The sequence below is a fragment of the Pinus tabuliformis genome, chromosome 5_2 (assembly GCF_031772625.1).
Source record: "Pinus tabuliformis cultivar Carrire ecotype Pingquan chromosome 5_2, CPIR1, whole genome shotgun sequence".
Taxonomy (NCBI): domain Eukaryota; kingdom Viridiplantae; phylum Streptophyta; class Pinopsida; order Pinales; family Pinaceae; genus Pinus; species Pinus tabuliformis.
The window spans coordinates 907,391,761-907,410,292 of NC_142306.1; the positions used below are offsets into that span (position 1 = coordinate 907,391,761).

At 37.6% G+C, this 18,532-nt stretch overlaps 2 pseudogenes; both read right to left on the bottom strand.

Moving 5' to 3' along the window:
* Nucleotides 1–10,421, bottom strand: part of LOC149162248 (alanine--glyoxylate aminotransferase 2 homolog 1, mitochondrial pseudogene) — a 40,467-nt pseudogene extending 30,046 nt beyond the window's left edge.
* A 2,128-nt stretch (nucleotides 10,422–12,549) lies between these two features.
* Nucleotides 12,550–18,532, bottom strand: part of LOC149162249 (alanine--glyoxylate aminotransferase 2 homolog 1, mitochondrial pseudogene) — a 67,072-nt pseudogene continuing 61,089 nt past the window's right edge.

The window sequence follows — 18,532 nt, forward strand, 5'->3', positions numbered from 1 at the left end:
CACAGACGCGCAACGCCATGTCCAGAAGTACAGTGTAGTGTAAATTTACACTAGGAAATTTTCCATACGCGCAATACCGAGCCTCAATGCATAGCACCAAATTCTCAATGCGTAGTGCCGACCCTGCCTACCTGAAACGCGTAGCACCCGTCTGCCTATGTGTAGTGCCACTCCACCACTACTCCAGACTCGCAGTGCCACCCTCCAGCAGTGCAGTGCCAACTCTCCTTCATCCAAAACTCACTCAACCTTTCCTCTTCTTCTCAATTTTTGACTCCTTGCTTGCCAAATGATAATAATGAACTTGAAAATGAAATGTGAGGCCTGATATAGCAGTAAATTTTGATTTTTCACTTGAAAAACCCACTTTCTAATGTTTCTTGCCCTTTCTCAAAACTCTGTTTTTAATGCCTTTCCTTCTTTGTTTCTTTTCAGGTGGATAATGCTCAACTTGAACTGATTTTTGTAGTGTTTATTTGCCTTGCAGCAATGAGAGATGCTCTGGTGCAGCTGGGATCATTAATTACATAAAGTGACTTAAAATTACATAAGAAATAAAAATTAACTCAAAATACTCTGTTTTATCCTCAAAAACATGTTTTTGAGGTGAAAATTACAATAGGTTACAAGATAATTATTCAGTGGCTATGACCTACAAGCCATCATGCTTGACTTATTTATCATCCTCATACCCTTGCTAACCTTTATTTACCCTTTAATTCAGGCTCTTGACCTTGGAAATGAAACCCTAAGACCTAATGAAATCATGATAGCAAATTGACCATGAAACCATAATTGAGGACAACCAAAAGAAGGGTCAGCAAGTATACTATATGAGGGAGAAATTAGATTTTTCTGAAGAGAAGACAACCAAAATTTCAGTATGGTACCCCTAAAATGAAAATATAAAGAGAAAATTTGATCCTCGATGGAAGTATGCATATACTGACACTAACATTGGCCTTATTGGGGATGGAAACTCCTTGGAGGTGTCAAGAACACTGTAGACCAAGTGCCTCATCCATTGGGCAATACGGTCAAAACAAAAAAAAAATGAAAAATGACTCAATACAAACTGAAAACTAACTCACAACCAAACCGACTCTAAACTTGACTATAAACCAAATCAACCAAACTTGACGTTATCTCAAAATTGGACCCTGGAAGGCTACTGACCAGGAAGACCTTAAGTAACTCTTTCAAACCAACTTTTCATTGAGGCTTAGCCTCCCCAACCTAAGAGGGCTCTCTCACAAGATTAAAGATTTGGATAATGAATAAGATGGCTAACTCTATGGATTGAAATCAAATGAAAATGTATAAATGGTTGAAATGCCAATCAACAAGCATCTTTTGGGCTATGGAGTCAGAGTATGTTTTAGTACAACAACAGATCATCTTACATGGAAGTCAAGGCATAAAGAGTTTTAATCTACTAGCAAAACAGAGACATGATATAGGAAACACAGTTTATGAACACATGAAGGAAGTTATAGGATTATCAATGAATTCTAAGTAACATGTGTTCATACCACTACAAGTGAGAAAATGAAGAAATCCATGAGGAAATAAAACACATAAAACCCTCTCTGAATCCTGAGTAGTAAAGCCAAACTTCTGCATTAACATAAAACATATAGTGTTCTCTAATAACATAATATGCACTGTTTCTCTTGAAATATTCCAACCCCAAGTACATTGCTCTTTCTCCTATATATAGAATTCTTCACAAGGCAGAGATTCCTCCTCCAACATGAGGGGAACTCAAATTCTGCTTGCTATGACACCTATTCAAACTTTAACTAACTATTAAATACAACAACTGCTAACTGGAAGTTTTAGAAACCTAAGACAACTAGGAGTCTAACTCCACATCATGCTGATAATAGCATTTATTACAATAAAAACTCGTTCTCTGACAAGTGGTTCCCTTCAATTTAACTTTGATGGATGTTTGAAACTGCTTGCTGGCCCTTAATGTCACATTTCTCAACTGCTGCTGGAAAGTAGGAAATTGCCCCTGTTTTTCTGCTTTTGGTTTCCTCAAGGATATTCGAGATTAATTATCCCTGTTGTTCTTCTTTGATTACACAAAAACGTATTGGGCTGCCATGTTTTTCATGTATTGTAGACCTGGCTCATGTACACGTGTTAATACAAAACTTGTCTAATGCTGCCTGAAGCATCATGAACTGAACTGGCTATGAATAATGACCATTAGATGTACTAGGCCAGCATGTGTAATATTATTATAGGCCATGTTCAGAGTTTTTAAATTCAAAAGTTCTTCAAGCTTTTGGCATCCAGCATCAGTTATACAGCATGACTTTATGTTGAGATATGTCATAGCAACAAGACTTCGAGAAATTTGCAGCTCCTTCAAGTTTGTAAGTCCAAATGTTGCTAGTGATTGCAATATTCCTTGTGTAAAGATGAAAATGTGCTCCCAGATATTGCCTGCTCTAGAATTCAGATAATGAGGCTTGTGAGATATTCTAGTCCAGCATCACAAATACGTTGACAATAGTTAAAATTTAGATGCTACAAATTTAAACAATTTTGCAATAGTGAAAGCCCTGAATCTGTCACGGTGTTGGGTCCCTATAATACTAGTGATTACCCCATTACTATTGTAGTTATACCCCTTATTTATATTGTTGTGCCCATATTACCCCCATATTGTTATTTCTGTGCCCCATAGAATCCCTCTATTGTTATTTTTGTGGCTTTATATTATTATTGTTAGGTCGGCTGGATTATATTGTGACTCCTTAGACTCCTATATATAGAAAGGAGGTTTTGTCATTTGTATCATCCAAGAATTGTTCATTTATGTAATGTAAATGAGGTTTCCCCTCAAAAAGGCTGAATTCTAAGGCGTTGATCTCTCTTTTCTATCTTTTCTTGAGCTGGTTTCATAACATTTGGTATCAGAGCTTTGGATTCTAGGGTTTCGCTGCTCCAAACAGGTCATCATGGAATTTTCGCTATAACACCTTTTTTCTGTGATGTTTCGGAAGTCGAAAAACAAACCCATTTGAGAATAAATCATGCTGAAATTTGGGTCCGAATTTCAGATCTTTTCGCGCGATATTTGCGGAGATATGCGCTGAGGAAGTTGGTCTTTTTACAGACTCCTGAATTACATTCAAAACAGGTGACCTGGGGAAAATCGTCATAACTTTTTCTCTGGGGATCGGATTGAAATTTAGTAAGAAGCTACAGAAAGAGGACGGACTGTAGTTTATTGTATGCGAGTTTCAGATCCAAAGGTTGAAACAGTGACTCGTGGCAAGCCGTACAAGTTCGCTCTACTGAACTAGTCTAAAAGCAAGTCACTGTGGGAGATTTCACATAACTCTTCCTTGGAGAATCCAATTTGGGTCAGACTTGTGGCATTGGAAAGAGGACACAGAGGGCTACTACAGATCACAAATGCAGAACTAGATGATTGGAAAGTACAGAGATACATCAGAGGCAATATCGAGCTCCTACAAAGTGAAAAAAGGTGTGTAGATTTTCTTAAATTTTTGCTTAAGCTTGGTTTGAAAATTTATTTTGAAGGAATTCAAAGGGCATAGTAGAGCATTATTATTGGTAACTGATGTCCCGAGGAAAGAAAATGCAAACACCTAGTAAGGAACCTGAAAGCTCTAGCATGACTCATGAAGAAGAGGAAGAAATGCAACATGATATATCAAAATTACAAGACCAAGTGCAACAACTGTCCCTTTCACAAAAAGGAACAGAATCTAAGATGGATGGTTTAAAGAAAGATGTAGAAGCTAAGATGGATGGTTTAAAGAAAGGTGTAGAAGCTAATATGGATGATTTGAAGATAGATTTGAAGACAGACATGGATGAATTGAAGATAAATATGAATAAGTTGCTACAAGAAATGGTCCCTAAGGGTGAAAGGGTACTAAAGGAAACTCATGATGAGAACAAAAGAAATGTTAATAATGATTCCATAGATGCTAATGTTGGGTTGAAGAATCATCATATTCCAAAAATCGATATGAGGAAGTTTAATGGCAAGGATCCCGCCACATGGATATTACAGATGGAGCAATTCTTCGATCTCAATAACGTGCAAAACGCACAAAAGGTACGTATGGCATCTGTATATTTGGAACCAAATCAGTTTGTATGGTATCAATGGCTTTGTTCTCGTAAAAAATTTATCACTTGGGCAATTTTTATGGAAGAATTGATAGCACATTATGAGGATACAAAAAGCAACACTTTTTTTAGCCAATTGATAAGTCTCAAACAAAAGGGTTCAATAATGGAGCACATTGAGGAGTTCCAAAAATTGAACATAAGGGTAAAAGATATTCCAGAGGAGCATAGGATTGATGTGTTCATAGGGTCTTTAAAGGATAATATCCAACATGATGTCCGCCTTTGGGAACCTGATTCATTAGAGAAGGCATTCGGGTTAGCAAGAAAAATGGAAAGCAAAATTATGGCAACCAGGAAGCATACCATTCACAACTATAAAGACAGAAGTGTTCTTGCCCATAGTCTTCCACAACCTACAAGGTTGACACCACAACAATTGGAAGAAAAAAGAGCAAAAGGGCTTTGTTACAATTGTGATAGCAAATACACAAAAGGTCATAAGTGTGCTGAGAAGAAATTATTCTACATAGATTGTGAAGAGGAAGAAGAAAAGGAGCAAGAAAGGTCAAAAGAAGAGGATATATTCCAGGAACAAAGCCTAGATGAAGAACAAATAAATCCAACCATATCTTGTAATGCATTGGCAGGAATTACCACTCCTCAAACCATCAAGATAGAAGGACAAATCAAGAAGAAAAAGGTAATAGTGTTGATTGATTCAGGAAGCACCCACAATTTTATTCATTGTAGGGTAGCAAAAGAATTGAATTGCTTCCTATATCCAGCACTAGAGTGTCAAGTGATGATTGCAAATGGAGGAACAATAAATTGTTCTGGAAAGTGCCATAATATCAAGCTATCCATGGGAGAATATGTATTGACTAGCCCAATGCTTTCCATTCCAATGGGAGGTGCTGATGTTGTACTAGGAGTCCAATGGCTACAATCCTTGGGTACAATAGCTTTTAATTTTAAGAACTTTTCATGAAATTTTCTGTGGAAGGAAAGGAAGTTGAATTAAGGGGTATTGCAGGGAAACCAGGAAAGATAATCAGCTCTAATGGCATGACAAAGCTTCTAAAAAAGGAGCAAAGAGGTGTAATTGCACAATTATGTTCGCTAGATGTTTCCACATTGGAATCATCTATTTCTCCAGATCTCCAAAATGTCCTGGACAATCATTCCAAGGTATTTGAGACTCCCAAAGGTCTCCCACCTATGCGTGATCATGATCATGCTATTCATCTGATTCCAGGAAGTGTTCCTCCAAACATCAGGCCGTACAGATATCCATATGTCCAAAAAAGTGAAATTGAACGTATGGTTGCAGAAATGCTAGAGGCTGGTATAATTCAACCGAGTCAAAGTTCTTTCTCAGCTCCAGTAGTATTGGTGCACAAGAAGGATGGATCATGGCGCATGTGTCCGATTATAGGGAGCTCAACAAGCTCACTATTAAAGATAAGTTCCCCATTCCTGTCATTGATGAATTACTAGATGAATTGCATGGATCAATTTACTTCACCAAGTTGGATCTTCGTTCGGGATATCATCAAATCAGAATGAAGATTGAAGACATTATGAAAACGGCATTTAGAACTCATGAGGGTCATTATGAATTTTTGGTCATGCCTTTTGGCCTTACCAATGCACCTTCAACATTTCAAGGTTTGATGAATTCAATTTTCAAACCATTCCTTAGAAAATTTGTGTTAGTATTTTTTGATGATATACTAATCTACAGCAAGTCTTGGAAGGATCATGTTGAACATGTTGACAGGTGCTACAACTATTGGAGGAGAAACAATTATATGCAAAAAGATCCAAATGTTTCTTTGGAGTCCAGGAGGTGGAATATTTGGGTCATATTGTATCTCATGAAGGAGTTAAGGTAGACCCTAGCAAAATTAAAGCCATTAAGGAATGGAAAATCCCCACATCCATAAAGCATCTGCGAGGATTTCTTGGGTTGACAGGGTATTATCGCAAGTTCGTTAAGAATTATGGGAGAATAGCAGCACCTCTAACAACATTATTGAAGAAAGATTCATTTTCATGGACTCCGGAAGCAACAAAGGCCTTTAAACATCTTAAAGAGGCAATGTGCCAAGCACCGGTCTTAGCTACACCGGACTTCACAAAAACCTTTATTGTGGAATGTGATGCTTCAGGAAATGGAATTGGTGTTGTTCTAATGCAAGATGAAAGACCCATTGCTTTTGAAAGTCGTCCAATCAAGGGAAAGTTTTTAAGCAAAGCTATTTATGAGAAGGAAATGTTGGCAATACTCCATGCACTTAAGAAATGGCGACCCTACCTAATGGGAAGACACTTCAAGGTAAAAACAGATCATGATAGCCTTAAATACTTTTTAGAACAAAGATTATCCTCTGAAGAGCAACAAAAGTGGGTCACAAAGATGTTGGGTTATGACTTTGAAATCATCTACAAAAAAGGGAAGCAAAATGTGGTGGCAGATGCACTCTCAAGAAAGGATGAGGATATGGAAGCATTGTTGTGTGCCATTTCTATTATCCAACCAGATTGGATAAACGAAGCAAAGGAGGAATGGAAGAATGACGAAGAAGTGTGGGCACTTATTCGAAAGCTACAACAAGATTCCAGTACTTCTGATACATTTAGCTGGCAAAATGATTCGTTATGGTACAAAGATCGCTTATACCTCTGTAAGAATTCCCAGCTAAAACAAAAGATTCTTATGGAATTGCACACTTCTCCCTTAGGAGGGCACTCAGGATTTTTAAAAACTTACCACAGGGTTAAGAAGGAATTTTTTTGGAATGGCCTTAAATCTGATATTCAAAAGTTTGTGGCAGAATGTTTGGTTTTCCAACAAAATAAAGTTGAAACAATTAAGACACCGGGTCTATTACAACCTTTATCCATTCCAAGCCAACGTTGGGAGGAGGTTTCAATGGATTTTATCACAGGTTTACCCAAGTCTGAGGGAAAGAGTGTCATCATGGTGGTAGTTGACAGACTTACCAAGTATGCACACTTTTGTGCATTATCACATCCATTTAAAGCCAGTACAGTTTCTACTGCATTTATGGAAACAGTTCAAAAGCTACATGGAAACCCAAAGATTATTGTAAGTGATAGAGATCCCATTTTCACTGGAAATTTTTGGACAGAATTATTTTCTTGTCTTGGTACTCAGTTAGCTCATACCTCATCTTATCATCCTCAATCTGATGGGCAAACTGAGATAGTAAACAAATGTTTGGAAGGATATCTTCGTTGCTTTGTATCTGATAAACAGACACAATGGGTCAAATGGTTGCCTCTGGCTGAATGGTGGTATAACACGTCCTTCCATACATCAACAAAAATGACCCCATTTATGGCACTTTAAGGGTACCAACCACCATCAATCACATCATATTTAAGAGAAAATTCTAAGGTTCAGGCAGTGGAACATCACATCGAACATCAACAACAAGTCCTCCAACTCTTAAAGGATAACCTCGTGTTGGCACAAAATAGAATGAAACAACAGGCAGATCAACATCGCAGTGAAAGAAGTTTTGATGTAGGTGATTGGGTATTCCTACGGCTACAACCATATAAGAAAATGTCCCTAAAGCAAGCTAAGAAGGATAATAAATTATCACCAAAGTATTATGGTCCGTACAAGGTGTTGGAAAAGATTGGTACTATGGCATACAAATTGGAGCTTCCTGCAGCTTCTCGATTGCACCCAGTTTTCCATGTTTCATGTTTAAAGAAGGTTATAGGTGACAAGCTCCCAGTTCAAACAATATTTCCAGAACTTGACGAGGAAGGAAAAATTATATTGGAACCGGAAGCAGTCACAGAAACAAGAACTCGACAGCTACGAAATCGATCAATTTCGGAATATCTTATCAAGTGGAAGAACTTATCTGCTGAAGATTCCACATGGGAGGATGAGAATTTTATGCAGAAGTATCCAGAACTGCTCAAGCGTTGAGGACAACACTTTTTTGAAGGAGAGGGGCATGTTGGGTCCCTATAATACTAGTGATTACCCCATTACTATTTTAGTTATACCCCTTATTTATATTGTTGTGCCCCTATTACCCCCATATTGTTATTTCTGTGCCCCATAGAATCCCTCTATTGTTATTTTTGTGGCTTTATATTATTATTGTTAGGTCGGCTAGATTATATTGTGACACCTTAGACTCCTATATATAGAAAGCAGGATGTTCATTTGTATCATCCAAGAATTATTCATTTATGTAATGTAAAGGAGGTTGCCCCCTCGAAGAGGCTGAATTCTAAGGCGTTGATCTCTCTTTTCTATCTTTTCTTGAGCTGGTTTCATAACACACGTCTGAACTAGAAATATCAACTGCCAGGAGGGAAGGTCCCTGCATTGCAAGAATTTCAAGCCAACTATCTTCCACACCAGGGTATTCTCCCAGAAAAACATCTTCAAGATAACAGTCTTGAAATGCGTGGAGCGAAGTTCTTTTAAACAGTTGATTAGATGAGCACTCACAACAGTGCTATGTTCTTGTCATTTTTCTTTGTCTAAAACTTTTAGCACAGCATGGCCGCCAGCAGTACTGACTGGATTTCCACCAAACGTAACACAGTGTGATCGTTGTGTGAAAACTTGTGCAATTTCTGGAGTTGTGACAACAACACCAATAGGAAGGCCATTCTCAATACCCTTGGCCACAGTTACAATGTCAGGGATAACACCTTGTGTTTCAAAGCCCCAGTAATGACTTCCCTATGACCAAATCCTGTCTGAGCCTCATCAAATATACAAACACCTCTAGCTTTTCCGAACAATATCATAAGCTGCTCGCAAGTATCCAGGTGCTAGTTCTACGACTCCACCAACACCATGTATCGTCTCTGAAATAAAGCCAGCAACACGTCCAGTGGTTCCAAAGTCGAGAATATCTTGAACATCTTTAGCATACTGTGGCCCATCAATGCCAAAAATCCCTCGATATGGGTTAGGGTTGACTGCATGATGCACTCCACTCTGCACCATGTTAAATTTCCATTTGCTCTGACTGGTCAATCCCATTGTGTTAGAACCATTTCCATGGTATCCATTTCTCACTAAAATCATATCATGGTTACCAGTGTACAATTGGGCCATCAACGTAACTAATTCATTTGCCTCCATGCCTGAATTTACAAAGAAAACTACCTTAAGATTTCCTGACATCTTTGCAGCCAATGCCTCTACAAGATCTGTGACCGCATGATGAAGATATATTGTGATAGCATGCTACAAGAGCTTTGTTTGCTTTATAATAGCATCAACAATTTCAGGGTGACAGTGCCCATAGGAGATACAGACGATGCCTGCAGAAACATCCAGGTATCAACGCCCATCTTCATCAAACAAGTACTGCATCTTTCCTTCAAAAAAATTTACTTCCCATGTATGAATCCAAACATCATCAGGATTGCAAACACTTGGCTCCTTTTCAAAACTTGCAACCTGTGCATACCAAGACACCTAATGTCCTAATGATGAGGATAAGCGGTTATATTGATAGGCAAAGTGTATGAGTGGATAACTCATGATGTAGAAAGATAACAGATTTTGATAAATTTGACAGCTGGATGAGATTTTCTATGGATCAGCACGAATCCCCGATTTCGTAGCGGAGTCAGTGAAAAATTGGTGTCTTGCGCTACGAAATCACCTAGACTGGGTTTCTGCGCTACGAAATCAACGAGACAGTTTCGTAGCGCATATGAACTTTGAAATGTGTTTCGACATATGATATTCATGTGAGATATGAGACCAATGATAGACTAAAACAGATAATTGACCCCTTTTTACATACTAACAAGACTCTTAACAAGACTCTAAAACAAGATGAAAAGACTAGACCGAAAAATGACACCAACCCTTTGACAAATTTAAAAAATTGATGTTCAGAATTTAAAATATTTTTTCTTGAGTGATAATAGGTGGCTTCACTTGGGATAGTGTGCCCCTGTGGTACACTAAGAACATGCAGGTCCAGTGCTTTGTCCTCTTTATGACAAACATAGATTTGCTTGACAAACATCCCTTTCCAGCTTCTTGAGCCTTCACCTCGGGCTTAAGCTTGATGATCACTGTAGGAGAAAGAAATCTATATCTACTGAAAAATGCTCAGTCAACCTTGAGCTTATTTGTATTTTCCTACCTACCAACCCTATCAATTCAAACTTATTTCAGCTCAATCAATGTGAAATTTCCAATGTAGCCAATCATTTGTCTTATCTGATATTTGAATTTTTTTTACTGCATCAGAGTTCAGAGCAGCCATGATATTGTGATGACCACTGCCACTGAAATTGCCTCTGATCTTCATAGAAAAACTGAAACACTGGAGAGTAAAACTCTTCCATGTATTTAGCTATAGGATCCCAAAATACATGATCAGCTTGATGATTCTCGTAACTTTCTGGTTGTGCAAACTAATCTTCAATAACAGTGTACTCTTCCTCAATCACGAAAGAGAAAGGAAGCAACACCCTCTCCTTGTGTTCTGACATAGAAACCTTTTGAAAACGATGATCATAACCATGAAGACTATATGATTGAATTTGACCTTGTAAACCTTCAATGTCTTTCTCAATGTCCTTAGCCACTTCATCCAAAAATGTCATCTTATCTTTTGTCTTGCACTCAAATGATTTTAGATAAGAATACAAGGAAAAAGAAAAAATTTCATCTATTTCTTCATTAATATGATGATCATTCCATTGTTTGAAACCTTGAGCTAAAGGAGAGTTTGCCACCAAATCTGATCTATCTATCCATTCTTCCAAACACATAAACTAAAAATCTTCAAATGACTTAATAGATTTGGCAGGAAATCTTTCAATCCACTGTTTACATTTCCCTTGAAATGAATCATAGAACAACATAATGCAAACATCCTCATTTTTAACTCTTAGAAGCTCAGTAAAATGATAGAAATTTGAAATATGCTTCAAAGTTAAACTCAAATCTTCTCCATTGAATTTTGGACCATTCCTTAGAAAATATGTATCCTTGGGAAAATGATTTGGGAAACCATGAATTCCTGAAAAATTTATGCATGCATACCTCGAAATAAGAATGGTAGCATCTGAGTTCTTCATAACTCCAGTGGAATCACCATGAATCTCTGAATTTTGAATTCTTCAACAATGGAGTCGCCAAGGTAGTTTTGCAGCCTCAAAAAGATTTCTGAGCTCCTTCTACCTTCAGAAATTCAATCTCTTGATTTCGGGAATGAATAATCTTCAGACTCCCGGCAGACGCACCAAAATGTTATCTCAAAATCAGACCCTGGAAGGCTGCTAACCAGGAAGACCTTAAGTAACTCTTTCAAACCAACTTTTGGTTGAGGCTTAGCCTCCCCAACCTAAGCGGGCTCTCTCCCAAGATTAAAGATTTGGATAATGAATAAGATGGCTAACTCTATGGATTGAAATCAAATGAAAATGTATAAATTGTTGAAATGCCAATCAACAAGCATCTATTGGGCTATGGAGTCAGAGTACGTTTTAGTACAACAACAGATCAGCTTACATGGAAGTGAGGGCATAAAGAGTTTTAATCTACTAGCAAAATAGAGACATGATATAGGAAACACAGTTTATGAACACATGAAGGAAGTTAGAGCATTATCAATGAATTCTAAGTAACTTGTGTTCATACCACTGCAAGTGAGAAAATGAAGAAATCCATGAGGAAATGAAACACATAAAACCATCTCTGAATCCTATGTACTAAAGCCAAACTTCTGCATTAACATAAAACATACAGTGTTCTCTAATAACATAATATGCACTATTTCTCTTGAAATTTTCCAACCCCAAGTACATTGCTCTTTCTCCTATATATAGAATTCTTCACAAGGCAGAGATTCCTCTTCCAACATGAGGGGAACTCGAATTCTACTTGCTATGACACCTATTCAAACTTTAAATGACTATTAAATACAACAACTGCTAACTGGAAGTTTTAGAAACCAAAGACAACTAGGAGTCTAACTCCACATCATGCTGATAATAGAATTTATTACAATAAAAACTCGTTCTCTGACAAGTGGTTCCCTTCCATTTAACTTTGATGGATGTTTGAAACTGCTTGCTTGCCCTTAATGTCACATTTCTCAATTGCTGCTGGAAAGTATGAAATTGCCCCTATTTTTATGCTTTTGGTTTCCTCAAGGATATTCGAGATTAATTATCCCTGCTGTTCTTCTTTGATTACACAAAAACATATTGGGCTGCCATGTTTTTCATGTACTATAGACCTGGCTCATGTACACGTGTTAATACAAAACTTGTCTAATGTTGCTTGAAGCATCATGAACTGAACTGGCTATGAATAATGACCATTAGATGTACTAGGCCAGCATGTGTAGTATTATTATAGGCCATGTTCAAAGTTTTTAAATTCTAAAGTTCTTCAAGCTTTTGGCATCCAGCATCAGTTATATAGCATGACTTTATGTTGAGATATGTCATTGCAACAAGAATTCGAGAAATTTGTAGCTCCTTCAGGTTTGTAAGTCCAAATGTTGCCATTGATTGCAATCTTCCTTGTGTAAAGATAAAAATGTGCTCCCTGATATTGCCTGCTCTAGAATTCAGATAATGAGGCATGTGAGATATTCTAGTCCAGCATCACAAATACGTTGGCAATAGTTAAAATTCAGATGCTGCAAATTTAGACAATTTTGCAATAGTGAAAGCCCTGAATCTGTCATGTCTGAACTAGAAATATCAACTTCCAGGAGGGACGGTCCCTGTGTTGCAAGAATTTCAAGCCAACTATCTTCCACACCAGGGTATTCTCCCAAAAAAACATCCCGAAGATAACAATCTTGAAATGCGTGGAGCGAAGTTCTTTTAAACAGTTTATTAGATGAGCACTCACAACAGCGCTATGTTCTTGTCTTTTTTCTTTGTCTAAAACTTTTAGCACAACATGGCCACCAGCAGTACCGACTGGATTTCCACCAAATGTAACACAGTGTGATCGTTGTGTTAAAACTTGTGAAATTTCTGGAATTGTGACAACAACACCAATAGGAGGGCCATTATCAATACCCTTGGCCATAGTTACAATGTCAGGGATAACACCTTCTGTTTCAAAGCCCCAGTAATGACTTCCCCTACCACCAAATCCTGGCTGAGCCTCATCAGATATACAAACACCTCCAGCTTTCTCGGACAATATCATAAGTTTCTCGCAAGTGTCCAGGTGCTAGTTCTACGGCTCCACCAACACCCTGTATAGTCTCTGCAATAAAGCCATCAACACGTCCAGTGGTTCCAAAGTCGAGAATATCTTGAACATCTTTAGCATATTGTGGCCCATCAACGCCAAAAATCCCTCGATATGGGTTAGGGTTGACTGCGTGATGCACTCCACTCTGCACCACGTTAAATTTCCATTTGCTCTGACTGGTCAATCCCGTTGTGTTAGAACCATTTCCATGGTATCCATTTCTCACTGAAATCATATCATGGTTACCAGTGTACAACCGGGCCATCATCGTAGCTAATTCATTTGCCTCCGTGCCTGAATTTACAAAGAAAACTACCTTAAGATTTCCTGGCATCTTTGCAGCTAATGCCTCTGCAAGATCTGTGACCGCATGATGAAGATATATTATGGTAGCATGCTACAGGATCTTTGTTTGCTTTATAATAGCATCAACAATTTCAGGGTGACAGTGCCCACAGGAGATACAGACGATGCCTGCAGAAGCATCCAGGTATCAACGCCCATCTTCATCAAACAAGTACTGCATCTTTCCTTCAACAAAATTTGCTTCCCATGTATGAACCCAAACATCATCAGGATTGCGAACACTTGGCTCCTTTTCAAAACTTGCAACCTGTGCGTACCAAGACACCTAATGTCCTAATGATGAGGATAAGCGGTTGAATTGACAGGCAAAGTGTATGAGCGGATAACTGATGATGTAGAAAGATAATATATTTTGATAAATTTGATAGCTGGATGACATTTGCTATGGATCAGCACGAATCCCTAATTCCGTATCGCAGTCAGTGCAAAATCGATGCTACAAAATCACCTAGACCGGGTTTCTGTGCTATGAAATCACCTAGACAGTTTCGTAGTGCATATGAACTTTGAAAAGAGTTTTGACATATGATATTCGTGTGAGATATGAGACCAATGATAGACTAAAACAGAGAATTGACCCCTTTTGACATACTAACAAGACTCTAAAACAAGATGAAAAGACTAGACCCAAAACTGACACCAACCCTTTGACAAATTTAAAAAATTGATGTTCAGAATTTAAAATATTTTTTCTTGAGTGATAACACTTGACACTAATCATTCAAACTTTAAAGCCTTCACTTTGGGCCCTAATCTTAGATGACAATGTACTTGAAACCTTGCAAGGAAAATCAAACTGGTATATACAATGAAGGTGAAGTAACTTTAGGGAACAACCTCAAAAGTAGTAGTGCTTCAGGAGCCTACCATTCACTGGCCCTCCTGAAAATTCCTGACCATCCATTTCCTTTAACAAAAAATCATTATTTCCTCAACAAGCTGAGATTTTATATGGTCCTTTCCATAAATTATCAAACTTATCATGCTGTCCCTTTTCCTCATTCTGTGCATCCCACCGCAACACTACATATTCCAGCTGAAACTTTTCTACTTTGGTTTTGCGGTCATAAATTTTATTTATCTTCTCTTGCAACTGGAAAGTGTTTTGGGAAACCTCTTCTATTGTTTGCTGAAGGTGAATCATTTGATTAATTATGCGCTAAATATCATCCTCTTCATTGCCAACTTCCTGTAATAATCTCATGACCGGGACTGCAAGTGATGTAGGAAATACAGTATCAGTACCATAAACCAACTCAAAAGGTGACATACCTATTTATTTCTTTCTACACACTCTATCGGCTCACAAGGCATTAACAAGCTTTCGATGCCAATTCTTCTTGTTTGCCTCCAACATTTTCTTGTTAATGTTCACCAAGGATTTATTTGATGACTCAGCCAATCCATTGCCCTACAAGTAATATGTCGTGGAATGACCCAATGTAATATTGTACTTGTTACAAAATTCGACCATCTTCTTAGACTTAAATGCTGTTGTATTATCTATTATAATCTTGTTAGGGCAACCAAAACGATAGAAGATATTAGATTCTAAAAATTGGATAATGACCATGTCCATGGCTTGCCTTGTCAGAATGGCCTCAATCCACTTGGTGAAGTAATCGGTAGCTGTCAAAGTCCATATGTGTTGTGCTGATGATGTAGGAAGGATTTCCCCTATGAAATCAAGTCCCCATTACTGGAAAGGTGCATTTACTTCAACTGGCTTCAAAGGAAGAGGAAGCAACTTCCTTCTTCCTTGAAAAACTTGGCATTCATGCAACCCATCACCGTCTTATATAAATTTGAAAACAAAATCGGCCAATAATATCCTGCTCTCAACACTTTGTTCGTTGTTGTTTTCCAAAACAAATGACTGCCACAATCACTTCTATGAAAATTATTCATTACTTGTAGAGCTTCATCCTTGACCAAACAATTAAGAAGAACTCCTCCTAGATCTTTCCAATAGAGAGTAGTATTTAAAATGCCGAATTTTTCAGACTTTAGTTTTAGTGACCTACCTTTACTTCTTGAAATTCCAGGAGGAGGTGAAAGATGTTGAAGAACATAAACTATATCAGAATACCAAGGTGATTTGAGAAACATTTCTGATACTTGAATGAGTGAGCCACCATCTTCATCCTCTGAAATTGCTGCAATGAGATTTATGTCCAGAGCATGCAAATTTGATTCAACCATCAATTTTTCCAAGCCTTGTCCTTTGATTAGTTTGGTAGGTTTAATCTCAAGACCATATTCCGACATTGTTTCTATCCACTTACCTCTTCTACCCTCCGGACCAGTTTGCATGAGAACATCCTTGACGACTACATTAGGAACATATGCTATAGTATGTGAATGTAGAATGTAGACTTTGAAATCCTTCAATGCTTTTATAAGAGCCAGAACTTGTTTTTCAATGATATTATAATGCAAGGCAACATCTCGAATAGTCCTACTGAAAAAAGCAATGGGTTGCTCCACCTGATCCCTCTTTTGCATCAACACTGTAGCCATGGTGTGCTCGGATGCAAATGAAAATATAATAAAATCATGAGTATAATTAGGACTAATCAAGAATGGGGCTGTAGTCAAAGAAAACTTTACCAAATTGAATGATTTCATGGCATCATCAGCCCATTTCATAGTGTTTTCCTTTTTCAACATACTAGTCATTTCACATAAATGCTCAGCAAAATTTGGTATAAATCTGCGTAAGAAATTCATCTTACCATTGAAAGCCCGAATCTCCCTTTTGTTGCGTGGAAAGTCTATATGCTGGATTGCCTCCACCCTTAAAGGATCAATGCGAATACCATCTTTAGAAATTATATGACCAAGGAGTTTACCCTTGTCCATGGAAAAAAGGCTCTTTGTTTTTTGGGTTTAGATAAACCCCGAACATCCTACATTTATGAAAGACAATCCTTAAGTGGTGAAAATGTTCATCATCAGAACCAAAAAATATCATCAATGCATCTAAATAAACTATGAAGAAAACATCCTTCTCATTAGAAAAAGCTATGTCCATCACCCGTTGAAAAGTGGCTCCGACTTTCTTCAATCCAAATGGCATTTTTGCATACTGGAAATTTCCCCAAGGTGTTGTGAAGGTAGTTTTGTCTTCGTCTTTTTCATGCACCAAGATTTGATTATAGCCTGAGTAACCATCTAGTAGTGACATTCGTGATGCTCCAACTACTCTTTGTAGAATATGGTCCATCTTAGGAAGAGGGTAATTATCCTTTAAGGACACCTTGTTGAGGTTCCAGAAATCTATGCACAACCTTATTTCTCCAGTCTTCTTTCGTACTGGGACCAAATTTGAAATCCAATAAGAAAATCTAATTGGAACAATGATTCCAGCTTTAAACAATCTATTTACCTCTTTCTCGATGGATGGCAGCAGCTTTGGATTGATTCTTCTCAACTTCTGTCTAAAAGGTTTTTGATCCGGCTTGATAGGAATAGTATGCTGAATGATATCCTTGTCATACACTTTCAAATCTAAATAATCCCATGCAAAAACATCAGAAAATTCAAAAAGTAATCTAATGTACTTAGCCTTTACTTCGGGAGACAATGCTTTTGATAACTTTACAAGCTTGGGATTGTCGACTATTCCAAGATTTACATCTTCAACTCCTTTGTCCATAGGAACCAAGCTCAGTTTTCTTGCCACATCATCCCGATCAAAATGCTCCTCTAAAGGTATGAGACCTCTAGGAATAATATTATCCTTCAGTTGTAAAACCTCCATCTAATTTACCTCAATCTCTTGTTCATCATAATCATAATCATCATCAATGGAAGAATTCTTAAACTTTCCTTCATTCTACAAAAAGGCATTAATTTCATTTTCATCCCAAAACACTTGCCAATACCTCAAATTATCAGGAACATCAGGCCTATGTTTTACATGAATTTCAAATTTTTTGCTAGAACTCATTGGAATCTCAAATTGCTGGTCGCAGTGGCGAGTGAATATGCAATGATGTTTTGAGTTCAGGGTACTGTTGTTAAGGTATACTCTGGAAGCATCCTCAAAATATCCATACCTGCATTTCTGTAGGCTCTCATCCGCGGATGTTTTGCTTAATATTCTCGCTTTACTTGCTTAATCACTAGCTCCGAATCACCATAAACAGAAATCCTTTTCGCATTGAGCTTCATCAAAATTTTAAGACCTGTAATCAAAGCCTCATACTTAGAGAAATCAAAAGATAACTTGTAGGAACATACTCTAACATTACTTGGGACTTTGGCAGGCTAGAAACTAGGGCTTTGAATCCAAATTCCAATACCAGCACTGTCCTTATCCACAGCACAATCAAAGTCCATGCTCCAAAGGCCAGTTTCATCTTCTAGATGCTGAAATTCTGTTTCTTTCTCATCCTTACCTTTGCTAATAACTTCATTTTTTCTGCTCTTCACTGACCTTTTGCTGCTGTGTGGGCTACTAAGAAGAACTTATTATTTTTCTTTTTTCTTGATTAAGAACTGCTCTAAAATTCTCGGAAATTTTTGGTACATCATCTACTTCTATAAGCTGAATATCTACATCATTCAATCCACTATCAAAGTAAAAAACAAAGGATTCTAAATCAGTATGCACAATATTTATTGGATGATTCACATGCTTCTCTTTACTAGTGATCATATACTTCATTTTCTTTTCCTGGTACAACTTCCTCAATTGACCGAAAACAGGGATGATAGCATAAGGGAAGTCAATTTGTAAAGTGCCTTTGAGTTTAGCACCCCACGATCTAGATAAGA